The following is a 24,019-nucleotide window of genomic DNA, read 5'->3' on the forward strand; positions in this document are numbered from 1 at the left end:
TCAATGACATAATTCCACTTTTTTTCTCTTTAAAGCTAGTACACATAGTAATAACAATGATAAAGAGTAAAATCAGAAAATTGTATTTTTTGACTATGAAAATAAAATTCCATGTGAGATAGAATGATTCAGTAAATTGACCTATAATCTTCTTTCCTTTGACTTTGTTTCATTTCCTCTATAGCTTTCATCAGGGAATAGGAATTGATCAGCAGTTATATTAAATCCAATCTATTGTGAGGATTTGATTTTCTTTTAGCATCTGAGTCATGGGGCCATATCTCCTGCAAATTTTGGTTGGCCAAAAGCCTGTTTTCTGTTAATATTAACCTCAGCTAACCAAACTATGTCCCAGAGAAAGTGAAAATTAATGTTAAGTATTAAACATTTTTTAAAATAAGAAGGCAGAGAAAGAATTTCTATGATCCCTGACTCCTTGGTGACAAATCTACCTCCCTCAATTAATCTATTTATGAAATGACTAAATATATCTTGTAACTGCACTTAGTTTATCTATAGGGGATTTTTTTAAGGAAGTTTGTCTCCTTAGAGGATATATGAGTTATGACTATGTAAGTTTCTTTGACATTGAAAGAAGCATTGAGATTATAGCTCTATTTCTAACTTTAACTATTTGGCCTAAGAGTAATATACAAAATTGCAATATGTGAAAAAATATTTCTCTTTCACTGGCAATTTTCCTTCTAAGAGGGTTTATTTAAAATCCTAATGATCACTCAGGTTTTCTCTGAGGTGTGAACTTATGCTTAAGTCAAATAAAAGAAGCTAGGTTTATCACTATACTTTCTGAATTGTTGTAAATATATTTTAGCAGTAGTATTGTTTTTACCTGACCCATAACCTCATAGAGGAGATATTTCTAACATAGTAAGTGATATATTGTAACTTGCTTATTTAGCATTTAGGGTTAGTTGTACATCACATTTTTCTAGTACTGTTATAAATAAAAATTAATCTTGGAGCCTTATTACTAGACTTATAAGCATTTGTTAGTAAAGAGAGAAAAAGATAGAAATTGAATTTCATCCTTTCTAACTAAGGTAGGATCAGGTCTCCAGATCCCAGCAGCCCAGCAGCCCAGTATTGCCTTCTCCATGCTGCTCTGTTTAGAGACTGCATGATGAGATAAGCATGCCAGAGAGAGTAAATTGCACCATTATTCCAGGCCTGCAGGGATACTGGCTGCATGGTCAATCAGGTGACTCTGATTCCTATGTCCCACCATGAGGGTGTGAGAGATCAAAACTGAGATGGAGGTCCCTTATATATTTTACCTCACACAATTTCCCCCTCTGATTCTCTGGTAGATCAGTATGTCAAGTCTCCCCACTCTTGGTTCTCCAGGAGATTAACATGTTGGATTTCCCAATGAATCACTCCATGTATGGAGTCTACACTTTTAGGATTTTCTATCCAGAGTTTAAAAGAACACAAAAGATATTATACATTTCATGGTGGGAGTTACTACAACTTGAGCAATAAAAGAAAAGAGGAGAGAAATAAAAATGATTGATAGGCACATTGAAAAAGAGCCATTAGGGGACACTCCTCTTTTTGGCATGTGTTCACAATCAGGATAAATGGAGACCTCAACCATTATATCCCAAAGTTCACTCTGAATCTCATGATGTAATGTTTGATTTCTGCAAGCATCCTTACAGCAGCTTCTCCAAATGATCTATATTCCTCATCTAGGGTACTGGTGATTATCTTTTCCTAAAAATAACTTAAAATATCTTGGACTTTGAACTTTTAGGACAATTCCCCCCACTCAGGAAGGTATATAGCAACAATAGAATTGATGCAGGTTGTGTGGCTTATCTATAAGTTAGATTCTTGATTATAGAAATAAATAAGTAAATAACATATGAATCAATTCTCCCAAAAACAAGAGGAGAGAGAAAATTAAAATTAAAAATATATTAAAATTATATATTTATATAAATATAAGTATAAACTAAAATCATAACAAGTCCCTGATTTACAACCAAGGTCGAATCATGGTAGCTTATATCCCCATGATGGCAAACTTACAACAAGTGTGTCAGCACTGACAGATATAGCCATTTTCCATCACATGTGGCCACATGATGGCTTAGTGTACCTCAGGGCCCAGCAGCCACCCAGGGAGCTGCGGGCCTGCAGCTATGGCCCTGGCCATGGCCCAGCCTGGCCTGGAGAGGAGAACTGCTCCATGCATTGGTCCTGGGGGGAAGGTTGGGGGGAAGCAGTGGGCAGCACGCACCAGGCAGCTGGGGTGCATGGGGCTCCCGTGTGGGTTAGGAGGAAGAGCAGTGCAGGCAGGCAGGCAGGCTGGTGGGCAACTCCCTGGGGCCAGCCAGCTGGGGAGGAGCTTGGCAGGCCTGCCCCACATGCAAGGGAGGAGTGACTGGAACTGATTATCACACACTTTTGGCACCCTGATAAATATAGCAATGGCTTTATTCACAATATTTCCCTCTATGTACTTTTGTGAGACCTTATTCTCAGTGTTAAATAATATCAAAACCAAGAAAAGAAACAGATTGACAGATTAATTTCGTAGGGTTTGCTTGGAATATGAAGTATACAAAATACCAACCTTCAATTAAAGATTTAGCCAATGAAATTCAGCAACAAAAAAGTCATTAATAGATAGGTTAGTTAAAGAATTCTGCCCCCTCTCACGGTCTACGGCACCCCACATGAGCTAAATAATATCAAGACCAGAAAAGAAATTGACTGACAGATGAACAAAGAAGTCACTAAGCAGTTAAGTTAAATAATTAGTTTTTGGTTTATTAAATACAGTTATATATTATAATTATACATTTTTGTTATTTAAACTATGACTATCACAAAATTATGTTTTTTTTTCCTCAACGTGACATACCATCCGATTTATACTCTTTATTTTTTTTGGTGAATTTTGACACACCAAGCTTAAAAATTTGACACACCAAGTTACCCATCACTTTTATATCCTCAAGTCTGTAGGACAGTGAAGCAATATTGCAGTTAGCCATCATCAGTCATAACTATAGAAAGTTGCTATGCTAAAGAAGAAAGAAGAATAAGGGACAAAAGTCTAACAAAAAGAGAAATAGGATCCACTGGTCTGATTTCTACAGCAATTATAGGGATAGCAAGCCAGAGTTAAAACCAAATAGAGATACCTTTAGTCTCATATCTTAAAAGCAGAAAACAGTGAATTCCAACCTCAGGACTTGCTGAACTGCCACTTTCCTCTGAGATAGGTCCTCTACTTTGGGCTTGATATTCACCACCCCCACCAAGACTATTGACATCCTTACTGTGCTCCTGCCCAATAATCACTGGTTCATTAGCAGTACTATCTTCTAAAGTCAGATACAAATATCACATCTCAGATAAAATCGATGACAAGTTTCAATAGTCTGAAGCTCTTTAGTATTATAAGGATGACATTATAAATCGGGTCTTGTTATATTAGTTTAGAGATAAGAAGAAGAGAAGCTGGCTTGAGAAAGAATTGGAGTTTCAAACAGAGCTGAGGCAATGTCAATTTTAAGTCCAACAGTTTTTCTGTGTGGCAGTTGCTCTCTGGCAGTTGGCAGAGTCAGACTATCTCTTGCTCTTAACTGTCTGAGGTAAAAGGAAAGGAAAGAAAGACCTGAAGGAACTAAGTATTTTCTTTTTTCCAACTTGGGAAACTATTGACTATCTATTACTGTTTTATAGGTTGTTTAACTCTGAGAAGACCAAAGAAAGAGCTGATCTTTGATTTGGACTCTGAGTCTGCTGAGGATCAGAGTCCTAACTTGATTCTTTTTGAGATTTAACCAGCTAGTCTTTGTTATTTTTATAACATGGAGGCAAGTCAAAAATTATAAGGATAATATTATTTATATAGAATAGTAAAAATTTGGGTTAGTCAGATCAGGAAGGATTACTGTAGCCAATGAAAACAGGAGAAGTGATTCCTTGTCGAACTAGGGAGTTTTATTTTGGTGGAGTTATAATCCCTTTGAGTTAGAAATCCTTTTATGCTCATATATTTTAATAAGTAATTTATTTTTTATAACCAGTCTCTTTAGCGACCTTGTGCCTGGCCCTGAAGAGAAATTCATTTATGAGCTTCACTTCACTGATATAAACTGAAGATACTTTGTGAGCACAGCAAGCAGAGTATCTAAATCAGTTTATAATCAATAATCAATCCATTGCTTTATTAGTTTTACAGTTCACCTATTATTTTTACAGTACTCAATGTTGTCAGGACTGATAGGCATTGAAGCCTGATTCTCCAATATCAAATATCAATACTGATTCCAAAACAAGTTTTAAAAAATCAAATTTAAATTATGAAGAAAGAAAGAAAGAAAGAAAGAAAGAAAAAGAAAGAAAGAAAGAAAGAAAGAAAGAAAGAAAGAAAGAAAGAAAGAAAGAAAGAAAGAAAGAAAGAAAGAAAGAAAGAAAGAAAGAAAGAAAGAAAGAAAGAAAGAAAGAAAGAAAGAAAGAAAGAAAGAAAGAAAGAAAGAAAGAAAGAAAATCATATTGGACATCCAGCCAAACCTTAGCATAACAAAAGATTTATCACTTAAAAGTGAAAGCTTGTCTCTCTAGCCTGGCCATGATGCACAGTTAGAGGGTACATCTTTTTTTCTCCTGGTAAAAGCTTGGTATACGATTTGCTACACCAAAAGACAAATTCTAAAACAAAACAAAACAAACAAACAAACAAACAAAAAAACAATTCCCAGGATTTAAAAGGTCCATTTGGCTATAGAAGCTAACAAACTAGCTTCCTGTAGCAATGACAGATTCCACCATGCACCATGGATACAACATGGGTCTTTAAAGAAATTTGCTGAGTGGCATTCAAAATCCTTTGAAGCTCATGGGCATCTGTAAAGATTCCACCTGATATTTACATAGGACCAACAAGATTGATTAATAAGGGCACATGCACTACCTCATGTGGCTGTAAGCATATCAAGAGCTAGCTGGTTTTGCATAATTGTCTATGCTAAGGAGTCAATATTAGACTAGAGGAAGTAGATAGCCTTAAAAGTCTGGGAGATAGCCTGAAGTACATCTTGATCTAATCTTTCAACCTCAGCAGAGATATTTCTAATAGAATCTAATTCTGACATCATAACACAATGGGGCAGAGCAGCCCAAGGAAACCTCAGTACAGCCAATGAATTGTATACAATACAGCAGTACAGGCTGTTGAATTATGTCTTGATCTCTTGGTCCTTTAAAACCACCAGTTGCCCATATTCTTTGGCCTGGATTTGTCCTTCCAGGCCAATAAAATAATCATGCACTGACACTGGTGGGGCAACACAGGCCAAATCACAATTATCATACTATCCTTGGGGAAAGGCAGAGTATTTGAAAAGTTACAGACATAAAATTGCCCAGCAGTCACCAAACCTCACTGGAAATCTACATTCAGCTGGGATGAACCAGTAACAGTTGTAAAACACCTAAATTTATGCGTTACATCTCTTTATTATGGATACTTGTGATAAAGAGTGGGGCAATAGACCTACAGTTTCCTTGTTGTGGAAATATTATAGAAAAGAACCTTCTACAGTTAAAAGCAGATCATCACTCTCTAGTTAGAAGCATCAAATATTTGGCCACAATATATCCACATACAGTTAGAAAGAATTTAAAATATATTGAGGAAATATTTAACGAAATAAATAAAAATGCAATAGAACACAGATAATGCATGTGTTTTTTTTTCTTTCTTCAAGTCATTTGGCAACTGTAAGTAAGGATCTTTATAAATCTTTATTTCTACTGGAATTTGACACCACTGCTCCAGTCAATTTCAAACATCTTGGGTTTGCTAGAGTACTAAAATCTTAAGTGATTTTCCCAGGGTAACAGCGTGTTAACATTAGGGTCTTAATTCGAACCTGGGTCTTTCTGATTCAGAGTCCAGCCCTCTATCATAACAGATCCCTGAAGCCTGATAGAGGTTGGATTGGGCTTTTCCTGAAACAGCTCCCATGTAAGGAAACTCCATCTGCAAGTCTATAACTCTTCTCAAATTATAGTCTTAGAGAGCAGTCTTGAACACTGAGAGAGAGGTTAAATAATTTATCCAGGATCACAGAGACAGGACTTATTAAAAGTACAACTTGAACCCTTGCTTGTTTTAAGACAGGCTTTCTTGTTGACTACATGAGTCATGGAATAGCAGTATTTTTTCACTTTTCTTCCTTTGAACCTAAGCTAACTTCATATAAATTATTTTAAAATTTTCAAAAGTATTTTTTTTCCGTATGTACCTTTTAAAAAGATCAATCAAAACATAAGTCCTTTAGCAAGAGAAACTATAATGAATTCTAGGTTTAAGCATAGTGAAATAAATATGACTTGAAGGAGGTGTCTAGAAGATTTAAATCAAGCTGACTCACATGAGTGTACCTATTCTGTAAATAGCTTGTCTCCTGAAATTGTGAAATTGCAAGAAATAAAAGTTGTGTTTCCACAACTGTCTACAGAATCTTCCCTGAAGGGGAAACTATGTGTGAAAGACAAGGAAGAAGAAATTCCATAAATCCAAATGGAGGATAAATTCTCCCCTATCTACACTCTTCTCCTGGCCTCAGAACATTTCTTCAGTCATTGCATATGACCCAGGAGCCTTCTGTTTAAAAAATTTTGGGGTCCTACATTTCATTTTAGTTGCATTATAAAAGTTTAATTTCTAAGCTTGGTGCATCAATGATGGAGGTGAGGACTAAATCATAGGGCTGGAGTGAGTTTTTGTGTATTAGCAACATCAGGGAGCTATAAAATGACTCATTTTCCAGAGACCTATTAGGACACAGTTTCTATTTCTGTAAAATAAAGGAGATGGACTAGATGGTCTCTAGATTTTCTTCTAGATCTAATTTTTTCATCCTGAAGTCAGAGGGTTAGTAGAGTAATTCTATATTTATTAGGACATTTTGTAATTGGATGGTTATTTTTGAATAATTACTATCAAACAAGGCATAAACTACCCTTATTTTTTCCCATGTAAGAATTCACCAAGCAAAAGATCAAAGATTTTTCATTTCACCTCCTAAAATTGGCAGACTTCAACTATATCTTCTCCTAAAAGTCTTTGAGAAAAGGACATTTAATGCTTCAAAATATATTACTCAGATAGTTCTCTATTGACTGTAATACAAGCTAAGCTTCTAGGTCTGATAGCTACTGAGTAGTTATAGATAATCCCAGAATGTCATAACTAGAAGAAACTTTAGAGATCATCTAATCCAATTGCCTCATATTATAGAGGCTTGCACCATGGTCCAGAGATGGGAAGTCACTCAATCTTATTTGTTACAGTTCCCTCATCTATAAAATGAGTTGGGGAAGGAAATGACAAACCAAATCCAGTTTCTTTGCCAAGAAAACTCCAAATGAGGTCAACGTCAGACACAACTGAAGTGATTGGACAATAAAAATAAATAGCGGTATTAAGCAGATATGCTTCCTTTTCAGGGAAAGAATTAGGATAAAATGGGAAGATGAACAAGGACCAAATCACATATATTCAATATGATAAAAAAATACCTTCCACAGCCTCCCATGATTGATATCATGTTACCCCAAAATAGGCAGAGTAAGTGGTAGAGCCAGGACTAATGATAGTTTTATTGCTCTCAGTATAGAACTCAGAATGCAAAGCTGCTAGTCTAGTGCTTCAACAATAACATCATGTTAGAACTCTAAACACAGCATGAAACACATGTTGTTTAAATTCATAAAAATATTTTTTAAGTTCTTATATTAACATATAACAACATTGTTATAAAACTTTATTCAGTCATTTTTCAGTTGTCTGACTTTTGTTACCCCTTTCGAGGTTTTCTTGGCAAATAAACTTAAGTGATTTACTATTTCCTTCTCCAGCTCATTTTAAAACTAGGGAAAGTGAGGCAAACAGGGTTAAATGATTTGCATAGGGTTTTACAGCTTGCTTCTGAGGTCCTAATATACTCTGGAAGATGAGTCTTCCTAACTCCAGGCCCAGCACTCTGCCCACTGAATAATCTAGCAGCCCTTTTAAGATTTTAAAAAGGGACATAAAATAAGTATCTCACTTTGATGAGCTCTATCTGATGTTCCAAACATTTAAGAGAATAGAGACTATAGAGATGAAGGAAAGAAGTGATAATTAGAAAAGTCATGAATTCAACATTGATGTCCTTGAAAACTGAAAACAGCAATTCAATGGTAAATATACCCACTTTTCTAAAAGCAGAATAACCTGAGATCTTAGAATTGTTTCATGAATCATCACAATAGTATTATCAAAGCAATTTCTATGGAACTAATAGATGGTAAAAGGTTTTAGGATGATGCCATATGTGATGCAGCTGATAGAAACAAGGGCATATACCAATGAACAAAGGCCAAATCATTTGAAGGGGGGATCCTAAAAACTAGAAAGATTTGGAAAGACTGTTGGAGGTAGCACCTGAATCGAATCTTGAAGGAAGGTAGTAATTCAGAAGTTGAGATCAACAGCTCATTTCAGTGTGCTTGTACATGAGTTTCAGGTTATGGAACCCCTTACTATCTCAAGGTTTCATATGGGCTTTGGGGAGTTCATCTTAATTATGCAAAGATGGTTTGAGATTTCTACATAATGAATTTTCTTACAGTAGGAATCACAAACCAAATAGCAAAGCCTTTAGTTAATACTGATAACAATTCTATACATCTGTAATCTCATCAATGTGTTTGCTTAGGCCAGTGACACAGATCAAAAGGCATTCTCAACTTCCCATACTTTGTAACTTTTGCCCATATCCTCCAATAAGTTCATTCCATGTGGTCCACCCAGTGTGGACCTTTTTCTCTTGCTATCAAAAGTGTGCCAATTGTGGATAGGCAATCAATCGACTATACCTCACTCTTACCACATGACTAGCCCATATTCCATTTTGCTTATGGATTTCTTTAATGATAAGTCCTTGTTCATAATGCATTTATGAACACGTACACATCAATTATTTAGAAACAACTTCTATGGAGTTATTAGATGGAATAGTTCTCACAATAATGCTTTGTATCAATCCCTCAACAGAACTAGACAGACAGAGGAAGTAAATAGTGAAGGATGTAGAAAACATTAACAACTAAGATCAGGAAAGGCTGAGGATAGATAGTGGTACCTGAACTAAACGTAAATGAAAGGAAAAAATTCAAAGTGGCTCAGAAACATACAATAATGCTAATAGATTAAGGCATCTAGGTGGTATAGATTTTTTTAATTTAATTTAATTTTTTAAATTTTTATCATTTTTTAAACCCCTTACCTTCTGTCTTTGAATCAATACTATGAATAAAGTGGGTAAAGTACCAGTCTTGGGCCAGAAAACTTGAATTCACAACCAACCTCAGACACTGACTAGGCGTGGGACCTGGGCAAGTCACTTAATCTTGTTTGTCACAATTTGCTCAGCTACAAAATGAATTGGTGAAGAAAATGGCAAACCAATCCAGTATCTTTACCAAGGTAATTCCAAAGGGGGTCATGAAGAGTGAGATATGACTGAAATGAGATATATACAAGGAATAGTGGAATTAAACAGGCTTCCTTCTCCTGGAAAGATTTAGACTAAAATAGGAAGTTAAACAAAGTCAAAATCACAAATAATGTGATAAAATATCCCATAGGTTCCCTTGGCTATATACCAGCTAAAACACCTTTCAGGCTCCATCAGACATTGGCTTCTGGTATCGAATATTATATTCTCATTCTGTAGCAGATCTCTCTCTCTCTCTCTCTCTCTCTCTCTCTCTCTCTCTCTCTCTCTCTCTCTCTCTCTCTCTCTCTCTCTCTTTCTCTCTCTCTCTCTCTCTCTCCAAAGCTTAAAGCTTCTTTGAACTGCTTCACTGAAGAAATGCTACTGACACTTAGTAATAGGTTTGTTTCTCATTTAGATGCTGCCATATGATCAAGATTTCTTAGCATTTTGAGGTTTCTTTCTCAAAGGGAAATCTTTTTGCAAGATTTCCATGTCCTAATTAACCTTTGGTTAGATTCTCTTTTCTTATCTGTAAAATGGGTTTAATAATATCAACTACCTACCTTTGTTAATATTAAATGAGGCAATATTTGTAATGTGCTCCCTATAGTGCCTAGTCATAGTAAGCACTATATAAATGTTAGTTATAATAATAATTTTAATTGTAATTCAATTATTATTCTCTGGTCTTGGGCATATGTATATGTATGTGTAATTCTCAGTTTTAAATTAAATTAGAAATGTATGTTTTCCAAAATTTTATAAAATAACTCACATTTTTGTAGCAATTTCCTTACAACCTCATGACATAATGAAAATGCTATATTATAAATTTTCAAACTGAGGAAATAAAGCTTTAGGGATTATCATGTACTCATAGTCTCATCATTAACAAGTGGCAAAACCAGAATTTGAAGTCAAAAGACATCATGGTACATTCAATCAATGAACATTTATTAAGTGCCAACTGCTTGCCAATAACTGCTATGCATTGTGACAGTAGAGTGTTAGATCTAGAGTCTGAGGTGCAAATCCTATCTCTTCCACTTAATATCTAAGTGATCTTCTACACATAAATTCCCTTTGTGCCTCAGTTTTCTCTGTTTTTAATGAAGAAGCCAAGAGTAGATTATTTCTAAAGTCACTCTGAGTTCAAGCCTTGACATTATGATTCTTTTTGAACCCAGATATACTTACTCTACATCCTTCAAATTAATTCTAAATATTAGAACATGTCCACTCTCCAGTTTTCAATAAACAAATGGGCAGGCTAGCCTGAGGCTGATAGGAAAGCAATAGTCTGCTAAGATCTGCAAGGCTTCTTCTGGCAGCATAAAAAAGCCAAAGTCAGTTGATAGATGTATGGTGACATCAGAAGGAAGCCCCCCAGGGAATTTTCCCCAGGAAGGCTATGATTCTGGGCAATCCCAAGGTCATTCAAACAGTAATGTGATCAATATTCTCATTGGAGCAGAATGTTTTTATAGCCTTGTTCTTTATGGGAAACAAATTCTAAAACCCAAGATAAGTTAGGGCTATGGGCAAAAAAAAATGAATACCATTCAAAGTTTTCTAATATTTGTAAATTCAAATGTTTCTGCAATGAAAACTCTGATCATAGTTTAAGCAGGGAGGGAAGTAGGGGACCTACTACTTCAAAATCTTGAAAGATGTAATATGCACTCCATGAGCCTCAAGACCCTTTGTTCTCTCATTTATAATATATGTTTATTCTGGAAATAAAAAAAAAATCAACATGGTAAATTTTCAGTGATTGCCATGTAAGTTCTCAATCAACCTTCCTTCCCTTTGGTTTTGCAGGGAGAGATGAAAGGTTACCACTTAAGAGGAAAGTAGCTTTTCTTTCCAATAGTTTTCTCAGGGGGAAAAATTTATGTTTGAATTACTTTGGTCAAAGAAGTTAAATTTTTAGTGTCTATCTATGAAGTTCAAAATGGATAATATTTTTAAAACTACTACTAATAATAGAAAAGGTGACTCCCAGTCTTGCTCTAAATGAATGACAAACTAGCTAGAACCCACCAACAAATTTTTTTTCTACATTTTCTCAAAACCTTGACTGCCACCAATTTCTTCACCTGAACATTTCAGAGAGTCCTTCTAGTCTTCAACTTTAAGTTCAAGTGTAGGGATTTTTAAATCACAAGAGCAAATATAAATTAAAAAAAAAAACAACAACTCTGGATAGGACAGACTGAAAGTTGTCTCTGTGGGTGATTTTCCAAATAGAGGTCACTTTCCAAATCAAGAGTTCTTAACCTCTTATTGTGGGTGGGTGAGTGTATTGCAGACACTTCAGGAAGTCTAGAGAATCTTATTGACTCAATCTCAGTATAATTTTAAAAAGCAATAGAAAGATATATTTTTCAGTTAGTGGTTAGTGAAAGTAAAGATGTAATTTGCTTTTCCCATCCAAATTCACAAATCCCCTAAAATATTTTCATTGAGCGCTTGAGGACTAACAACTCCAAGTTAATTTTTTTTTGTTTTAGCATTATTCAGTTAGTCCATCAGTCAACAAATATTTATTGGGTGCTAACAATGTACCATACACTGTGATAAATACTAAAGATAAAAAGCACCAAAACAGCCCCTAAAATAAAAGAGCTCATAATCTACTGGTAGAAAGAAAAAATATAGTAAGGTATTTACATACAAGGTAATGCCTAATGAATGGAAGCTAATGACATGGAAGAAAACCCTAGGGGTCTCAGGACCTGGGAAAGGTCTCCTGTAGAATGTGATATTTGAAGTGAATTTTGAAGGAAGTCAGAGAAATTAAGACGGAGAGAATTTCAGGGACAAGGGACAACAAATGAAAAGGCACAAAAAAAAGAGGTGGAGAGTTATGTGCAAGAAACACCAAGTAAGTCAAAGTAATTGGATCACAGAAAAAGTACAAGACACAATGAACAGAGTAAGGATCCAGTATAACTCCAAAGACTCATAACAAAAATAGGTGTCTACCTTCATAGAAAGAATAAATGGAGTCTCAATACAAATTAAAACATAATTTTTTTAATTTTTAATTTTCTCCATGAATTTTTTCTCTGGCTTAAGCAATATGTGTTTTATTTCAAAACATAGTTACACACACACACACACACACACACACACACACACACACACACACATATATATATATATATATATATATATATATAATATGATAATGCATATGTAACCAGTATAAAAAAGTACAAAATACATAAAGAGTAAGAATACCAAAAAAATTGCGAAAAGGCCAAATTGTGTAGAGCATTAAATGTTAAACAGAAGAATTTACATTTAATCATGAAGGTAATAGAGAACAATTGAAATTTAATAAATAGGAGGGATAAAATGGGTGGACCTATGCTTTAGTAAAATTACTTTGTTAACTGAGTGAGGGATAGATTAGAGTGGACAAACATGAATCATAGAGACCAATTAGAAGACTGTTTAGAAATAGTTCAAGAGAAGTGATGAGGTGATGAACTAGATTTAGTGGTAGTGCAAATGGAGAAAATGAGGTATATGTGGCACATTGTAAATGAGAGTGAGGACTAAAGGAAGATTGATGTGGCAAAGCTGAGTGACTGAGATGATGGTGTTGCTTTTGAATTTTAATAGAGATGTGAGGAACAGGTAGAGAATTTGGAGTAATAGATGAACTCTGATTTTGTCATTTTGAATTTGAGATGCCTAGAAATGGACATTGAATGAACTAAAGGAGGTTCAACTATTCCTGGGGAAAAATTCAGAACACAGTAGGAAAACTGATGTTTAAAAAACATACAAAGGTAATTATGAAAGACTAATCATAAGAAACCAAAAAAGTCAAAAAGTTTGATTACTATGTAGGAAAAAGCTATTTAGGGCTCTTGAAAATGGCATTATTGGCTCAGTATTTTAAAGGGGTATGTATTGATGGAAAACATGAGTTTGAGGTGAATGAGCCAAAATGATAGTGAAGTAAATTAGGCAGGAGGAGGTAGAGTGGAATGGCTATCTCATATGGAGGCAAAATGAGTGGACGAATTGCCATGGAAAGTAGGAAATGGAGGAAGAGGGCAGATAGCACTAGAAACCTACGTTCATCAGATCTATGATAAAGAGAAAAGAACATCTATAATAAGAAGGGTAAAAAATGTTTTACTATACAGAGAAACAGTAGGCAAGAGGCAATAAATGAGGGAACAAACAAATGAAAGCCATGGAATGGACTGAGTGACTAAGAGAAAAAAGAACAGATTAAGGAAAAAAAGGCAATTAGAAAAGAGAGAGTTTCTGAAAAAGGAGTACATATCAAGAAACAGAGGGGTAAACTGGGGGGATAAGGACTCAGGACAATTCTGAGGACTGATGCAGCAAAAAGAAAGAAAAAGGACAAATAGTGAGGAAAAAACAGAATGTAAGGAAATTTACAACTAGTAATTGTGACATTGAATGTTAATGGGATGTATTCATACATAAAACGAAAATGGATAGCAGCATAGATAAAAATCAAAGCATGACAATATTCTGTATACAAGAAACATGCTTAAAACTGAGAGACATTTATAAAATAAAAATAAAAGATGGGAGAATATACTATGTCTTAACTGATGCAAAGAAAGCAAAAGAAGCAATCATGACCTTTGACAAAGTTAAAGCTAAAATAGATATAATCAAAAGAGATAAACCAGGAAGTTTTATTATGGTAAAAGGAACCATCAGCAAAAAAAGCATTATCAATTTTAAATTTATATGCAACAAATGTTATAGTATCAAATTTTTAATTAATTAAATGAGTTACATAAATAAATAATAAAAATAATATTTTGGAACTTTAACACCCCCTCTCAAAACTAGATAAATATAATAAAAAAAATCAGAAGGAAAGCAAGAAGATAGATAGAATTTTAGATGAGTTAAATATGATAGTTCTTTGGAGAGAAATTAATGGGGACAGAAAAGATGTTTCTTCTAAGTGTTACATGGTACCTTCACAAAAATTGACTATATGTTACACTACTATATATTATAGCTAAATGTAGAAAATCAGAAGTATGAAATGTAATTTTCTCAGACAATAATAAAATAAAATTGCATAAAATAAGGTATCATGGAAATAAAAAGTAAAAATCAATGGAAGACTAAATAATTTAATATTAAAGAATAAGTGGATTAAAGAACAAATTTTTGAAAAATAAAAAAGAAAAAACATACTAAAACCTATCAGATACAGCAAGAATAGTAAATAAAGAAAAATATTTTAATACTCATATTTATAAAATATAGAAAGAAAAGGTGAATGAATTAAAATACAATTTAAAGAACTAGAAAAAGAACAAATTAAAAATCCCCAATTAAACATCAAAATAGCAATCCTAAAAATTAAAAGTGAGATCAATAAAATTGAATGTAAGGAAATGATTTGATTAATAAAAAAATATATATGAGTGGTTTTTTACAAAAAAATTGATAAACCATTTGTCAATCTAATAAAAAAATAATAGTAGAAAACCAAGCCATTTGCATTAAAGATGAAAAGTATATATACCTCCATTGAAGATGAAAAGCAACTATAAGGAGTTATTTTGCTCAACTATATGAAAACAACCTTAACAATAAAAGAATGCTTACAAAAATAAAATGCATGAACTATGAGAGAAATAGAATACCAGAATGAACATATTTTAGAAAAATAAATCAAATACAACATGAATGCAGTTTTTAAGAAAAATGCATCAGGACCACATGGATTTACAGGTAAATCCCACCAAACATTCAAGAACCAACTAATACACAATATTAATCAAGTTATTTGAAAGAAAAATCAAAAGAGTTCTTTCGTCAAAAACAAAAGGTGCTGAAAATTAAGTCAGGAAGAGGAAAATAGAGAGAAAATAATTGTAGACCAATTTCATTAGTGAATATGAATAGAAAAGTCCTAAACAAAACAAAATATTATGTAGGAGACTACAACAATATATCACAAAGATAATACATTGTGACCAAATGGGATTCATACCAGGAATGCAGAGATGGCTTAATATAGGGATAACTGTCAAAATAATTGATAATGTCAATAACATATGATTATATTAATAGATACAGAAAAAGCTTTTTGCAAAATGCAATATTCATTTCTATTGAAATCACAGGAAAGCAAAAGTATAAATGGAGATTTTTGTTAAAATGATACATCTGCCTAACGGCATCAGCAAGAATTATCTGTAATGGGGAGATGCTGGAAGCCTTTCAATAAGATCAGGGGTGAAACAAGGATGGCTATTATCACCAATATTATTTAATGTAGTATTAGAAATGCTAACAATAGCAATGAAAAGGAAAAGAAATCAAAGAAAGAAGGGTGGACAGAGAGGTAATAAAACTGTCTCTACTTGCTTATGACATGATAGCATATGTATAAAATTCCCAAAATCAACTAAAATGTTACTTGAAACTACAGAAAATTTTAGCAAAGTAGCAGGATATAAAATAAATGTACACAAATCATCAGGATTTTTATATATTATTGACAAAGTCCTACAAGAAGAGATAAAAAGAGGTACTCCATTTAAAATAACCACAGATAAAATAAAATACCTGGGAGTATACCTGCCAAAACAAGGCCAGTAACTACATAAACATAATTATAAAACATTTTTACACAAATAAAATCACTCATATGTTCCAATATATTTATAGCAGCACTCTTTATGATGCAAAGAATAGGAAACTGAGGGGATATCCATCAATTGGAGAATGGCTAAACACATTGTAGTATATGATTTTGACAGAAAACTACTATGCCATAAGAAATGATGCACCAACAAAAGCTGATTTAGAAAAAAAAAACCAGGAAAGAACTATACAAGACAATGAAGAGTGAAGATAACAAACAGAACATTATACATAGCCACAGAGCTAATATTAGATGAATAAATTAGAATGCTACCTCCAGAAAGTGAACAGAAATATAAAACATGAAAAACATAATTTATATGGACATGTTGACCTCTATGATGATATCCTAGGTGATGCAAGGAGGGAGAAGAGGAGTTAGGACACTAGTGGATTGGATCTATCATGTAGATGTGAAGAAAAATAAGTTAAACATATAAGAGATCTGTGATTTCATTTGTATAATATACTTTTCTTTATATATGTTTAGATTTTTAAACATTTGAAATAATAATAAAAATAACAATAAACATATTCCATGTTCTAAAAGTCTATTAAAGTCATATTCAGTCTCAAAAAATAATTTGAGAGATGCCTACCAGATATATAGTTTGTGATATAAAAAGGCAGTTAGGGATGTAGAAATATACTTCTGAAGAAAAACTAGAACTGGATATATAGTTCTTAGAATCAATTATCTAAATATGAATATTAAACCCAGACATGATGAGACAATCAACTAAATATTATAATCATTAGGGTTTTATTCACATAGGTTCATTTGTAATCAAGGTGAGGGGGTAAGGGAATTGATCTAAAATTGTCATCCCACTTCAACCAGAATAAAATAAAAAGAACAATGGATATGAGAGTCAAAAGATCATAATTCAACTATAAGTTCTGTGCCTCATTCTAATAGTTTTCAGACATCAGTAGACAAGACTCTACATTGCTCTGAGCTGCAGTTTATTCTTTGTGAAATTGTTAAGATATCTGTGCTATTTATTTCACAGGCTTGATCAGTAGACCAAGAGGGCCAGTGTAAACAAAGATGTCCTACTATAAAATAGCACTATATAAAGCAAGCTATTATTGTTATATTTTACATTCCACACTCTCCACTAACTCTTCTAATGCTCCATCATGTCATGGAAAAGGTGACAGTGGGTAATTGAAGGCTATGCCAAAAAGATGATGATGTCTGGTCTGACTTACCAGGCTGGAAATATTGCAGGGCCTGGCCATAGACCATGTAACTAGGAGATTTCATCACCACTATGGTATTTTTTTAAACACCAGCCAATCTTAAAAGACTATTTACTAAATCATTCAGGAAGCAATATGGCACAGTAGAAAAAAAAAACATAGATTAGGATTTATAAGAACTGTAACCAGATCCTAGTTTTTTCCACTTAACTACTTTTTGGGCTTTAGGTAAATCATTTAACCTTTTAGTTAGAGTCTCACTTTCCTCATCTGTGAAATTGAAGGCTTGAATGAAATGACCTCTTCCAGATTTTAATCTTACATCTTATAATCATATAATAGAACATGAAATGAAACTACCTGTAACTGAAATCTTGAAATATATAACATAAACTATTCAAGGTCTTCATAAATATTCTTTGCAATATTAAATGTTACTTAGAATTTATGAATGGGGGAGGGACCTGAAATTGGTATAACTATTTTACATATTATTCATAAGATATTAGTTTATAGTTTGTGATGAGTTAAAAATGGTTTATAGAGAATAAAATAAATTGTATCATAGGATAAGAAGCTATAAAAATAAAATATAATTTGCCTTTACATATAATATTTAAATAAGATGATATTCAAGAAACATATTTCTGCTCAAATGGATATGTAATATCTTCCATTTCAATGTCCTTTCCAAAAATGCATATCAAAACCCATCCATGTCTGCTATCCTGTGCCCGGTGCCTGCCTTTTCCATGTTATCCCATAAGTTATCTGTAGATGGTTCAACCATGTATTAGACACTTTTTTTCATTTTTTCCTACTTTACAAAGATTAGGCCATTGGGCCTGTAGCCTATCCACTTGGTTTAAATCAATTCATAACTTGAAAAGCATTTATTAAATATCTACCATATGAAAGTATCATGTGAAGCATGGCGGTTACAAAAATGACAAAAATAGTACTTGCTCTCAAGGATTGTATATGCTAATGAGAGAGAAAACTTGTAACTAGCTAACTAACTAACTAACTAACTATATATATATATATATATAATATAAATAGAAAATAGGGGTAAACTCAGAAGGGAAAACACTCCTGGTTGAGGAGACAGAAAAGGCCTCTTCAGAAAATCATATACAAATAGAATTTTGAAGGAAGCTGGGGAAACTAGCTGCTATGAGAAGAGAAAGCATTCTCGGTATGGGGGATTTTTAGTGCAAAAACAAAGATATTGGATATATAGGATTTGTGTTAAAGGATTAGCAGGAAAGCCAATGTAATTAGATCATAAGAGTACATACAGGGTAAAATGGTTATGAACTGTTAAGACTGGAAAAGAAGAAAGGGAGGAGTTTGTGAAGAGCATAAAGTGAGAAGGATGGTATATTTAATAATAGAAGCTATATTGAGCCACTTGGGATTTCTGAGATATACTCATGGGAAGGGTGACATGGTTAGATTTGTGCTTAAAAATTTACTTTGTTAGCTGTGTAGGAGGAATAGGAGGAAATTTATATGATTTTAGGGAGATTAATGAGAAGGTTGTTGACTTGTTGAAGGTGTGAAAAATGTATTGGCTATGTAAGTAGAGAAAACGTGATAAATGCAAAAAATGAAGAAGAAATATGCACCTAGATCTAGTTTTTGATAAAAATGACACTGAAACTAACCACTGGTTGAGCATTTCAAGTGATTCCATTAGACTCTAACTTCCCAAGTCTTGCATTTGGCCACTTGCCATCATCTAATTAACATGAAACTTGGAAAGATCATGGAATGAGTGACCATGGAAACCATGGAAGAAGGCCAAATCCAAGAGCTGGTGGTTCTTTGAGTCACCATGACCAGGCTGTGGTGTTTTATACCTTATGATTTAGTTGAGTCAGATAATTTCAGGAAAGCCAAAGTCATGTGATCAGTCACCAATATCATATCATAATCAACATAGTCCAATATCAAATGGTGTTAGTCCTTGTTGGAAAATAAAGAGAAAACAGATGAGGGAAACCATAAGCTTAAGTGATGAAAAGAAACTTAGTCTATCAATTCATACAATTTATACAAATGGAACAGAGAACTATTGTTTTAATTGAATTTTTATATACCCAATATAAGTAATACTGGGAGCTATGTTTACCATGTGATTTTTTTTAACCTAAGTTGTCTTTCATGAATTTGTCAGGTACTATTGATCACAAAAGGGGCAATTTGACATAACTGATAGGATAATGGCCATTCAAGTCCTACATTTGATATACTGGCTTTGTGATCATAGACAAATCACTTTAACTTCTTGGAAACCAAGGCAACTTTCTAAGACCATAATTTACAGATGATTTGCTTATTTACATGCATTGAAAGATAATCTATATATGCTAAAATAATAGGACCAGATCTAAAGTTAATATTCTTCCACCACTTTCTATATAAGATTCTTTTCTTTTTTAACCCTTATGTTCTGTCTTACAATCAATACTCTGTATTGGTTCCAAAGTAGAAGAGTGTTAAGGGTTAGGCAATGGGGTTAAAGTGACTTGCCCAGGGTCACATAGCTAGGAAGTATCTGAGGTCCAATTTGAACCCAGGACCTCCCATCTCTAGGCCTGGCTCTCCATCCACTGAGCCCATCTAGCTGCCTCCTATGTTATATTCTTCAGTACTATAAGTAAGCTAAATAGTTGTTTGCATAAAGAAAAGAGAACACAATTTGCCTTGTTATACTGGCACATGGTCTTTGGAGGATATGCCATACCTTTTAATGCCCATTGTTTCCTGAAAATAATATACGGTAGGGCTTCATATGGATGGGAAAACATTTCAAGTCTTACCACAGATGAATGAGTCCTCAGGTATAAGTGAACATCTCTTGATCCCAGATATAATATATTTTTCTTGTACATACATACTATAATAAAGTTTAATTGAAAAAAATGAAACACATGGTAAGATATTACCAACACTTAATACAGAAATTAGAAAGTGTATTGCCCAGTACCATAGTGTAGTCACCCCTTGTTCACAGAGGATATATTCCAAAACCTCCAGTAGAAGCCTAAAATTGCAGTCAGGTATTGTTTTCGCTTTTAACTTTTAACACCTTTGTTAAACTTATTATATTGTTCTGTGCTCTCTCTCCCCACTTTTGTCCCTCAGCTAAGTATTCTGTAATTTCTCATCCTACCAAAAAAACCCTAAAAAAAACCTCCACTTGAAAACAGAAGAAATCATAGAGAGATGCTGCCTCCTTGGTAATGTTACTAATTGTTCAAAGTGCTTTTCAAACAAAAACAACAAAAGATAATATGATTGTGTTAAGAGGGAGACAAAACACATTGCCTGAATATTAACAATAGCGTAGGGCAAACAAAGCAGCCCAGTATTATTTTAGTGTCATTTGTTTCCCAAAATATTAATTAAATTAATTAATTAATTAATCAAGTAATTAATTAATTAATTAATTAAGCTCACAGAATAAAAAAGGATGAGATGACCTAGAAGTGCTATGGTAAATTAGAGATATGTTAGCCATGAAATTCCAGTATTTTCTCTGATGGTCAATGATAGATGAAGGAAATGATGAATTTAAAAGAAAGCTTACAACAGCAACAATACTAATAGCAACAATAACAGCATGCTCTTTTACATGTACAGAATACAAAAAAATAAATGGCTGGTAAAGTTTTCTGGGATGAATACTGAGGGTCATAGAGGAAGCAGTTACAATTATAATGTTTATATCATCCTAGGGGAAAAGATACATCCAAAAAAATAATGAATCTTTGCAAAACATAGTGATGCTATTTTTGTATGCCACATTAAAATCTCTTTTTCAAAGGAATACCCCTATTAAATCATTTATCTAGTCATGATCCAAGGAATAAAATATCCCTAATGCCTAGTTGGGCAAACAACATTAAGCATAGTCCTAGGAGAGCAACTGCCATTACTAGACTGTCTACTCTGGTCTTGCCTCACTCCTTGCCAGTTATATTCTGGACTCAGATAGTAGATGCACCTGAAATGTATTAAAAATAAATGAATCTACTGAGTTTAAATAGCCCCTTCACCTAATCAATCCATGGAACATATAAACAAATGCTGGGAAATGTTTGACAATCATCTCTGGAGGAAAAAATGTACACAGGATGCACTTTTAAGTTTAATTTATATTAACATTTCCTCCATCACTTTCTTAAGTCTAGACAACCAACAAAACAATAAATCAAGGCCTGATTTGTAGGCTTCTGCTGATTTTTGAAGTGTAATTGCTTAAACTGAAAATTTAACAATAGGAGCTGGTATGAGCTGGAATGATCTGACTCCAATAAACTATAGCTACCCTCCTATTCTCTAAGCATTCCATGACTGTAAACAGCAGTAGCTTTCCCTGTTCAAGAACACTCATTTGAGTAACTTTGGGTTGGGGGGAGAATCATAATATACTAGCTTAGACTACTATGATGTACATAATATTTTTCCCAATTTTTTAAAGTATGAAAAGTTGGCAGAATTTATCATGTTATGTATAATCTTAGGGATACCTGATGTAAAATTCATAAGCCATTAAAGAGACATTTCTCTTCCTTTCTCCTGTGCCCCAGGCCACAGATTGCCCATAGAACCTAGCAAAAGCAACTGCCAAGAGATATTGCTCAAATTGTATTTTCTCTCCAATGCCTTTTCCTCTTTCCATGACTTGATAATGTTTCCTCTTCCTCCACTATATTCAGAGATTAGAAGTAATTTAGAGTTCCCTTTCCACTCAAATCCTCAAGCCCTTTCCCCTTTCCAATGTGTGTTGGTATGCATGTGTGTGTGTGGGATGTGGAATGATGTCTCTTCACAGACACACACATGTGTATATATATATATATATATATATATATATATATATATATATATATATATATATACACACACACACACAACAGACAATGAGATATTCCAGTGGATAGAAGATTGGACCTGAATTCAAAAAGGTTAAAGTTTAAATCTAGCCCAAGATATTGGCTGTGTATGATTCTGGAAAAATCACTTGACCTTGTTTGCTTCATTTTCCTCATCAGCTCCAGAAGGAAATAGCAAACCACTCTAGTATCTTTGCCAAGAAAAACCCAAATTGGGTCACAGTCAAAGATGACAGAAACAACTGAACAACAATAATGTGCATGTGTATACATACAAATATAACATATGTATGTATATATGTATGTGTATATCTTATATATCATACATTAAATACAGAATATATTGCATGCATTATATAGTGAGTATACACATACTTATATACACATATATATGTATATATGATACACACATATTTATATAGAGAGATAGATTCATATGCCTATGTGTATGTACATATATGTGTATATATGTGTGTGTATACATTTAGAGGAATGTATAAACTCTACATAATGCATAGAAATTTATATATATATATACATATATATATATATATATGTAAGATGAAGGAGAGAGGACTAACAATTTCTGCGCAGAGATGACCCATTTTTGGCACAAGAGACACTGCATGCCAAGGCCCAGAGGTAGGAATTGGAACAATGTATAGTTTATTTGGGCTATAAGATATTTTAAGGGGAGTAATGCAAAATAACAAATGAAAAAGTTGAATTTTTTTCTCTTTGAATACAAAGTGAAATAGTCAAGAATCTTCCTATAAAAATTAAGGTGTCAACCTAGGTGACAGTTAATATGTTGATAAACTTAACAGGAATAAGGAAGTTTATAGAGGAGAGAGGGTGTTTGCAGGGGGAAAATATGTTTCCTTTGGAAAATATCACTTTAAGATATCTTTGAAACAACCAGGTAGAATTGTTAGAGGGACCAAGAGAGATGAGGACTAGGGAAAGCTTATTACATTCAATGACATTAAAGATTACTTTAGAAAAAAATATTTAAACATATTGAAATTGAAAGGCCTTTTGTACATCTCTGAGAAGTGACTATGAACAAAGAAAGTAGAAGAAATTAGTATAAATGGATTTTCTAGGGATTTAATTGAAAAAGAGAAGAAAGATGTGTGAGCAATGGATTCTAATATTATTCCCAACCAACCATTCTCCATACAACAAAGTGATTTTCCTTGGGCACAAATCTGAGAGACCATGTCATTTTACACTATCCCAATCTACTCAAGTAGCAGTAGCTCCCTATTGCTCTTAGGATTAAATATAAACATCTCTGTTCTGTTTTTAAAACTCTTCTTTTTCATTTTATTTTTTAAACCCTTACCTTCCATCATAGAATCAATACTATGCATTGTTTCTAAGGCAGAAAAGCAGTAAAGGCTAAGCAATGGTGTATATGTCCATTATATATATATATATATATATATATATATATATATATATATATATATAGAGAGAGAGAGAGAGAGAGAGAGAGAGAGAGAGAGAGAGATGTATAGATGTGTTTATCTATGAGTAAGTGAATTTGTGTGTGTGTGACCAATTTCCAAAGCCTATAAGTATGGAATTCTCTCTTCATTGATGGAGCTCAATGCCTCATGCCTATATGAGGACTGAGTTGGAGTTAACAAGGGCCCCAGAGGAGATCTCCAATCTCTTTTTGGATTTTATTTATTC

The sequence above is a fragment of the Monodelphis domestica genome, chromosome 1, assembly GCF_027887165.1.
Source record: "Monodelphis domestica isolate mMonDom1 chromosome 1, mMonDom1.pri, whole genome shotgun sequence".
Lineage (NCBI taxonomy): Eukaryota > Metazoa > Chordata > Mammalia > Didelphimorphia > Didelphidae > Monodelphis > Monodelphis domestica.